Below are 9,485 nucleotides of genomic sequence, written 5' to 3'. Positions count from 1 at the left end.
CTACACTGAACCAGAAAAGCACAATGTTCTCCAATGTCACTGTCACTGTACGCTCTGTGCAATGCAAGAGGTTACCAGCTATTACGCAACTAGTTAGATACGGGAAATTCCCGGATTTCCGAACAGCAGTGAAGAAAGGCATAATCCTCATAGCAGCGATGAATCCAACGAAGTAAGTAGCTCATAGCAGTTGCGCAACAGAGTGTGTAAAAGTAATTATTTGTATCACCAACTGCAAAATTTTGGAAACTTTAAAATAAATATAGAACAAAATATTGAATTCTTAAATGTCGCTATATTTGTCGCTAGGCACTAAATAAAAATTTTTGTCGTTAGACACTTCCAAAAGTCGTTAGTTCTAGCGACAAAGTCGCTAAATTGGCAACACTGATTGTACTCCAATAATTTGCATACATGTGTATCGACGCATCTGTTAAAACTGAAAGCGATGGTGTCTCAAATGTAAATATTTTAAGCACGTGTAAATGAATTGGTGTCTTTAGTATATAGAAACTATGAAATATGTGTACTGACAAAAGGTTGCCATGTGAATGATCTCAACATGTAGAGATTATTCGTCTAAGTTCATTCGAAGAAAGCGTCTTTCGCTCTCTAATGGACTCCGTTTTCAGAGCAGGTTGTTCATATACAAACTGCAGTTAGTAAAAATCACAACTATATAATTGCAAATACATATTTAGAAAAAGAAAACGAGAATAATTCAATCGAGATTTTTTGTTCTTATGTCTATTTATTCAAAATCTTTGAGTCTGAATAAAGACACACTGTAAAAATTAAAAGAGGGTTTAAATTTTTTAAGTACAGGTGTTGAGGAGGAAATATATCAAGTGTGTGTTTATAAACTGTGCTTCGCGTATCCAAAAGCGTCAATTCTCTGAAAACAGTATCTAGTATGACATATTTAAAACACTTCTTTACACGGCCGTAGTGACCAGGCGGGAAACCGGGAAATTTTCCGGTGGGGCCTGAACGGTGATTTTTTTTAATGGGTCCTCCGCCCTGTATCGTAAGTAGCGGTATATGTAGCTACAAAAAGGCACAAGTCACGCACTTCTCGCATACGCGAGTAACGGAATTGGGGGACGATAACACGTCGAGTACCGGCAATACAGACAATTATCCCAAACCAATATTGTTGACTCATGAGCCTTTTACATTTTTTCGTAATTCAACCATTGAAAGGTTACTGATTTCCCAGCCTGCTTATAATTTTGCTAAGATTGATGTATTCAGCTAAATTGAAATCTCAAATGACGCAATAATTTGAAACAAATAATAATTTACACTTTATATCACCGTTTTTCCGCATAGAAAATAAACAGGGCCGGTTTAAGACCATTGGGTGCCCTGGAGAGGGAAAATACATGGAGACCCCATCAAAGACTTCTATGATGGACCCTCTCTCAACATGTTCAAACGGGACCTTGTTTTATATACTGGTAGGGGTGACTCATGTCATATTTTTAAACGTTTATGATGAAAATGTTTTTGAGTAATTTTTAAAATTTTTTGCGGCCCCTTGGCCACGGAGTCCTGGACAAAAATGAAAGATCAACTAGATTTTTGTTTTCATTTTTAAAAAAAGAGAGGAAAATATTTATATCTTTAGAGGAAAATCACAGAAGCAATCACTATTGCAGGCAAGTAGCTTTTTAAACAATGTACAGTGTGTCCGTAAAATCGTGGTGCGCTTTTGACCGGTCACAGGTAAGCAACAGGAAAACAAAACAGAAAAGAAAACATAAATGTGAAATGTTCACCAAATAAATGGAAACCTCTTCCAGTTTCCGTAGTATGATGTGCAAGCATGTGCACACAGATGAAGACACAACACCACGAACTGCGTAGTAGAACAGGCCCACGGCAGTCGAGATGTGAACGGTACACGGGAAAGTTCAGTGTGTTCTATGACCAAAGTGCACTGTGAATATCGTCGCGTGTACAACGAAGCGCCACCTGAAGGATACTGGCAGTTTGTTGGACAACCCCTGTTCTGGTTGGCCATTGGTAAGTGACGGCTCTGTAGAGGCTGTACGGGATACCTACCAAAGAAGCTCTAAAAGGTCTGCGCGTGAGTGTGCTCGATAATTACAAATAAGCAAGACTACAGTTCATTAAGTGTTCAAGTAACGCCCACGTTTTTCGGGAAACAAAGTGCAGCTGATGCACGCTATCAAACCGGCGGATAGATCCAAACAATTCACGTTTGCTACAGATAGACCTATGATTCATAAGATTGACAATGATGAACGATTTCTACAGAAGATTGTGTTTAGCCATGAAGCGACATTCCATGACTGTGGACATGTTCATCATCATAACGTCCGAATATAGACTGCTGAAAATCCTCGTGCCGACGTTGAGTACAATCGTAACACCCCAAAAGTGAACATGTGGTGTGGCCTAATGCATGTTAAAGTAATAGGCCCATTTTTCTTTGCGGAGCAGACTGTGACGGCAAACTACCTTGAAATGTTGGAATTGTACGTTGTGCCATCTTTCAACATGACGGCACTCCTCCACACTGCACTGACATTGTTCATCAGTTCTGGATACAACATTCCCCCAGCGGTGGATAGGCAGGGGTTCTGTCAAGTCATGGTCACCACAATGCCCGGACCCGAATGCCCTTAGAATTTTACATTTTGGGTTATGTGGAGCAACATGTACACAGTGAAAGTATGAACGACATAAATAATTTAAAACGGAGAATCAAAGACTTTATTCACTCTGTTACACGAGACGTCCTTAATCGTGTGTGGGAAGAATTTGAATATCGTAATCCACATTGAACTGCACTGAATAGCTATGAAACTTGGAGAGCTTTCCTTTTATTTGGTGAAGATTTCACATTTCCATCTTCTTTAATTGATTTCCTTTGACCGGTCAAAAGTGCACCACGACCTTACGGACACACTGTATTTAAAAAAAAAAAGCATATTAAGGGTATCATAAGGGACGTTGTGCACGTACAAATTTAGGTCGACTTTCTTTCCGTTCCTCCATAAATGTTTAAAGAAAATAAATGAAATTCATTCGTTCAAACCTTACTTTAAAATGATCTACCTACGTATGGCTTTTTCTAAGGACTGTGATTCAGTGTGAAATAAGTTCTTTGTTTGTCCATGGTCTTGACTTGTGCGAAATAAGTCCAATATACTATTTACTTTGAATTGTGCGTACTGCCAGTATCAGAATTTTGTGGTTCTTTTTTTAAATACTTATGTTAAATGGGCCTCTCCTACGAGTATTTCATTAACGTTATTATGTGAATGTACAGTATAAGTCAAATATTAGTATAGTTCATTGAAAAGCGATGGGTTAGATCATAGATGTGTACAAACAGATGCTGTAAAGTAAATTATACAGAGCTTATCAAAAAAAAAAAAAAAAAACCTGAGAAATATACATTTTGATGTCACTGATGATATAGATATTTTTCAGTAATGAGTTATTTTAATATTTTTATACTTTGTAGATAGCAGATTAATGGAGGTATCCTTTGCAAGGTTTGTGATTACAGCAGTTCCACTTTTCTTATATGAAAGTGGGGAGAGAGACATATCCGCTGCAAGGATTCATATATGCGTGCACACTTTCCGGTTGTGTTGCTTTTGGGGATGATAGAACAAAAATTACAATATCATTAATTCTATCATCTGTACAAAGTCTTGAGTCTACTGTTAGGTCTAATACAAGACAAGGAGAAGTGTTGCATTTGTATAAATTATAAACTACTTGTGATGCTTCATATATGTGTTGGTATATGCACCAGGAGCTCTTATAAGGGTTTCATAGCACAGGTGCGCCATTGCTTTTTTTTTAAAGCGGGGATTGAAGTAATCTAGGTTATGCAGATGATTGTACAGTTGCAAGAGGAGAATGGGGGATTAGGTATTACGTCAGATGAAAGGCGGAAATTTTGGCACCGGAAATTTTGGCACCAGTAGTTTTGACACGGTAATTTTGGCACCGGTAATTTTGGCACCAAGAAACGAAGCAAACGGAAATTTTGGCACCATTCATAATAGAAGTACAGAAAATGTCAGAAAATACTCTGAATGTAATAGATATTTAAATTTACATGTTATTAACTAGAACGGCTCCAGCGCGACGAATCAAACCAGTGACTAATGTACAGTCAGCGACAAAATTTCTTTCTCTTCTGTAAAACTTATTTTGCTTATAACTTTGGAATTGATGGACTGATTTCAGTAGTTTTCTGAAATTTACCGAAAACTATATCTGTTTTAAGTTGCTGAATATTGCACTCAAATCTGTCCGTCCATTCGAAAGATATTCGCGGAAGAAATTTTAACATAGGAAAAGAACTTTTGTTGTTGACAGTACAGACACCGGTAAAGATACTATTGGCAGTTTCATTATATATTCAAAGCAAGTTAAATTCCCCTCTAATGGGTTTGTATTTTACTTTCAAGTGCAAACAGTAAAAGTTAATTGGAACCATGGAAATTGAAGTACAGAGAAAGAAAATTAGAAAATACTCTGGTTATAATAGATGTTAATGTACCAATTTATTTTGCAGAGGAGATTACACCGAGATTCTTTCCATCGAAACTTCCGGCTCCCCTCTCACGCATATCCCAAAGCCTCATTAAAAGTTTAAGATTGAAATTGAAACAAATCCCTGAACGTGATTGGCTTGTCACATGGCGGTGCTGAAATCCGATTGGCCGATCAACGGATGTTGTCGAAAAGTGAAAGTATAAATTCAGTATATGATTTTTACTTCATTATTTTCAGTAGTGTCATTAACTGAAAGCATGGAGGTGATAAGTTCAACGCGAGGAGGCGAGAAATTGTGTTTAGAGGGTTATATGTATACAAAACATAAGATTTCGAAAGAAAGTATTCGGTGGAGATGTTGTAAAAGAGTTAGTCTTCAGTGCCCAGGAATTTTGAACAGTGATTTAAATAAGTGCAATACAGTTTTGATTCACGAACATAACCATATCGGTGACGAAGATGCAGTGAAGGTTGCTGTTAGCCGAGAAGAAATGAAGAAGAGGTGCCTTCTGAATGATGGAAATCCATCACAGGTTTTCGCTGCGGTTGTGACACAGTTACCTGAAAATGCCCGTGCAATTTTGCCAAATGCAGAAGCATGTAAAAGAACAATGAGGAATCAGAGAAGGAAGAAATTTCCTCCGGAACCAGCGGATCTTCGAAATTTGGTTATTGAAGGTACGTTTAGTAAAGTTTCTCTTTCTTACACTGTAGTAACATTTGTTTCTGAATTTTTTTTTAGGTAAAGTATGATACATTCTGCAAATAGTGAGGTTCTCTTATTCAATGCAAGTAGTTTTTGTTTTGTAGGCCTATGTTGCAAAAAAAGCTAGTTGCCGGCTAATTCTATTTTAGGCGTGCTGTGTTTCGTACGTAACAGAGTCAAAGTAATTAACTGAAGGTTAAACATTTGGAAGTTAGAGCCTAAACGTCATCATTTTTTAATCAGTTGTGTGGAGCTTATCAACGTTTTATGGCCACATTTTTCTAGCTTAGTTTCAGAAATAACTATATTAGATCTCCTGGTGGTGTACCAACAATTCTAATTTCCTTTGTTTGCTCTTTCAGGGGAATGGACACTCACTAAAGGATCGGAGCCAAAAACATTTTTATTCTATGACAATGGAGCGCAAGCTGAATCTAGACTTATCATTTTTGGGACAGAAAATTGTCTAAGAGAATTATCCAGCAGTGAAACATGGCTTATGGACGGTAACTTTTATATGGCTCCTAAACACTTCACCCAAGTGTATGTAATCCGAGTGCCGACAGGACAAACTTCCATCACAACAGTGTATGCTCTGATGGAACGAAAGACTCAAGCTTCGTACGAGGAATTGTTTCGAGCCGTAATTCAACGGTGCAACGAACTGTCTCTTTTCCCTGATCCTGAAAACGTTGTCATGGATTTTGAAATAGCAGCAATGAATGCAGTCAAGACAACGTTCGGTGATTCCATTCGTGTACGAGGTTGTTTCTTCCACTTAGCTCAGTCTACGTGGAGGAAAATTCAAGAACTTGGGCTTACAAATCTCTACAAACAGGATGAGGAATTTCGTATATTTTGTGGAAAATTGAACGGCCTTGCTTTTCTTCCAATAGAAGACGTACGTCAAGGGATGCAACTGCTTAGAGAAGAGGCTGCAGAAGAAGCAATAGGACTTGTGGATTACTTCGACCAGACCTACGTTTCCGGTACTTACCGGCGTGTTCGGGCCTTTGGAAGAAACGACGATAACGTCCGTCTGAGAAATGTGCGCCCTATTTTCCCTCCAGAAGTATGGAATGTTCACGACGTCACACTAAATAACGAACCGAGAACAAACAATATGTGCGAGTCCTGGAACAACAAGTTCAAACATCTGGTTGGAGTCTCTCATCCGTCAATTTGGAAATTAATCCAATGCATCCAACAGGATGAAGCCATGGTCTCGACACTGCTTTTGCAGATTGCTGTAGGGGAGCGTCCAGCCAAGAAGACGAAGCGGATCTATGAGCATTTGCAGAAAAGACTTCAAAATTTGTGCTTGGCCTACAATGCTGGAACAAAGAGCATGCATGAATTTTTGCATGCTATTTCATTTAATGTTGTGCACAACAAAAGTTAAAAGAAAAGGTGCAATGTTTTACAAGTGGAATTATTGTGAACCATATATTATTGCAAATCATGTGTTATTGAAATTCATTTATTGATTTGTTAATTTTTCTTGTGTAAGTGTGTATTTAATTTTTCTTGAGTTCAATAATTTCCATTTTGACTTGCTTTCAATACCTAATGAAGCCACCAATATTACCTTTTACTGGTGTTTGTACACTCGTCGCTGGTTTCATTATTCGTGCTGATACAGTTCTAGTCTAAATATCTATTATATCCAGAGTATTTTCTATTTTTTTCTCTGTACTTCAATTTCCATGATTCGAATCAGCTGTTACTGTTTGCACTTGAAAGTAAAATACAAACCCATTAGGGGATAATTTTGACTTGCTTTGAATATCTAATGAAGCTGCCAATATTATCTTTTACTGGTGTTTGTACATTCGTCCCTGGTGCAGTGAACATAGTGCAGGCTTAGGCAACTCAAAGAAGATACAGTTTTCCATAAATTACAGAAAACTTCTCAAATCAGTCCATAAATTCCAAAGTTATAGGCAAATAAATTTTACAGAAAAGAAAGAAATATTGTCGCTGACTGTACATTCGTCACTGGTTTGATTCGTCACGCTGGAACAGTCCTAGTTAATAACATGTGAATTTAAATATCTATTACGTTCAGAGTATTTTCTCACGTTTTCTGTACTTCAATTATAAATGGTGCCAAAATTTCCGTTTGCTTCGTTTCTTGGTGCCAAAATTACCGGTGCCAAAATTACCGTGTCAAAACTACTGGTGCCAAAATTTCCGGTGCCAAAATTACCGCGCTCCACGTCAGATCAATCAGTGTGAGGGGTGAAATAATTATTACCTAAGAAAAAGTTTTAAATCTGAAGACTTTTCAGCATACTTAATCCGAGTGACACTCCCGGACTTCGTTTTATTGTCGGGGAAGGGGGTAGTACGTACATGTGAGTGGGCCTTCTAGAAAGTATGCTCCCGGTGGGCCTCTGGGTTGCAGTACGGCCCTGCTTCTTCATATTCATAAAACACTTCACATTTTCATTAATTCATCTTCATATTCATATCATCTTTATTGCAGAAACTTCAGAGGACATCTAAAGCATTACAATCGTCAAATCTTAAAGTTACAGATTAAAATACATATAGAATATTTAAAAAAGGTCGAAAATGGATACTCGAAACCAAAGTGATGACAGTCATTTTGCACATTTTGTACATACATCTGGGACATACTTGGACAACACAGTATCTGTAAAGGTAACCAAGAAAGTTCTGTCGCTTTTTGTGGAGGTCTGTCTTCCATTGGCCCTCATGCCGTGAGTTGAATGCGAATGGAGATAAGGCGAAGGTCAGTTGTTGATGTGGGTATATCCAACATAATACCTGGTTGTGGCAGCTCAGTTACATCGTGAGCTTACGTAAGTACAGAGTGAACATGAGACCTACACAGACAGGGCCGGCTTTAGACTTTCTTAAATGTAAGCAAACAATATGTAGGCGCCCTCCACCTAAATCATAATAAAATAGTAGAAAGTTGTAATGGACAAATAATCTTCAAATAATTGTTTCAGTTGCAAATTTCTTCAATATCTACAGTCTCCCTGGGAATATAACGAAAAATGGCGAAATTATATTTAATTGACTGTGGATGAATACTGAACGAAGTTGTAATTTTAATAATTTATAATTTTTTTTATTAAATAAGCACGAAAGACGACTAATATATTATATGAGAAATACAGGGTGGTTCATCTAAAATTTGACACCCCCTGTATTTCGTAATAGAAGGATTTGTTTGAAAAATCCAGAAATACGTCAACTTTAGATTTCAGAGGGACGGATAATTGTGGGAAATGCACCCACACTGCCCCACTCCCTACAGTCTAATGAACAAACCTTCATTTGTCAAAAATTGCAACAGGTGTCAAATAACATATCATTTAAAAGAATATTTGATACTAGTTATGAAAATATTACTATTTTGAAATTTCGTCCAACACGTTAAGAGAAATCACGTTCACAAATGTTATCCATTAGACACAGGAATTCTCAAACAAGATTATGTTCAGCGTTAGTAAACGTTATCAATACCCTCAATTACTAATTGTGCTGAGAAATCAGTATCAGCAACCTGCACTGTGAGAAATATTAGATGTGTAGCCCCATTTCCAGTGGTCTAGTGGCGAAATCTTTATTGTTAAATGGCAAATTCTGTAAAATAACCTACTGTTTAAAGGCCCCTTTAATTCTTGTTACAAAAAGGTTATTATTTGAAAAGTGTACAGAACACTGGGGGAGAAATCACATTCGAAACGTTTACAAATAGTAACATTGATTGCAAAATGGCATGTTTCCTATTAACCCTTTAGTAATCTATATTACCCACTAGAGTAACAGAAACATACGCAATCTGTGTTGTGATGAACATAACACGTGTCGCCTTAGTTGGTATGGTCTATTAGAAAACATTCATTTGCTCTCAATTAAAATATGGAGAACGTACTGCACTATTAGAAAGCTCTTTTGAGTCTATTTACAAAGGGTGTTGGGAAAACCATATGCAATTACCTCAATTTTCTTTTTTAAATGAATGAAAGCAACCTGGCTATAAAGGACAAGCATATTTAAGAAGGTGGACAAGTTTTCAAGGTAAAATGTCACGCGACTGGGTCACCAGAGCCTTCAAAAGTGCACAAGCTGAGCAAAACCCAGGACACAGTAATTTAGAACAGAGACATGTGATTCGTTTCATGTGACAAAGAACAGAGACAAATATGAACGTAGGAGCGGTCGACCATAACCAGCAACTTCACCTTAAGTG

This window comes from Thermobia domestica, chromosome 15, assembly GCF_964235325.1.
Source record: "Thermobia domestica chromosome 15, izTheDome1.hap1.1, whole genome shotgun sequence".
NCBI lineage: Eukaryota > Metazoa > Arthropoda > Insecta > Zygentoma > Lepismatidae > Thermobia > Thermobia domestica.
This window is presented reverse-complemented; position numbering follows the sequence as displayed.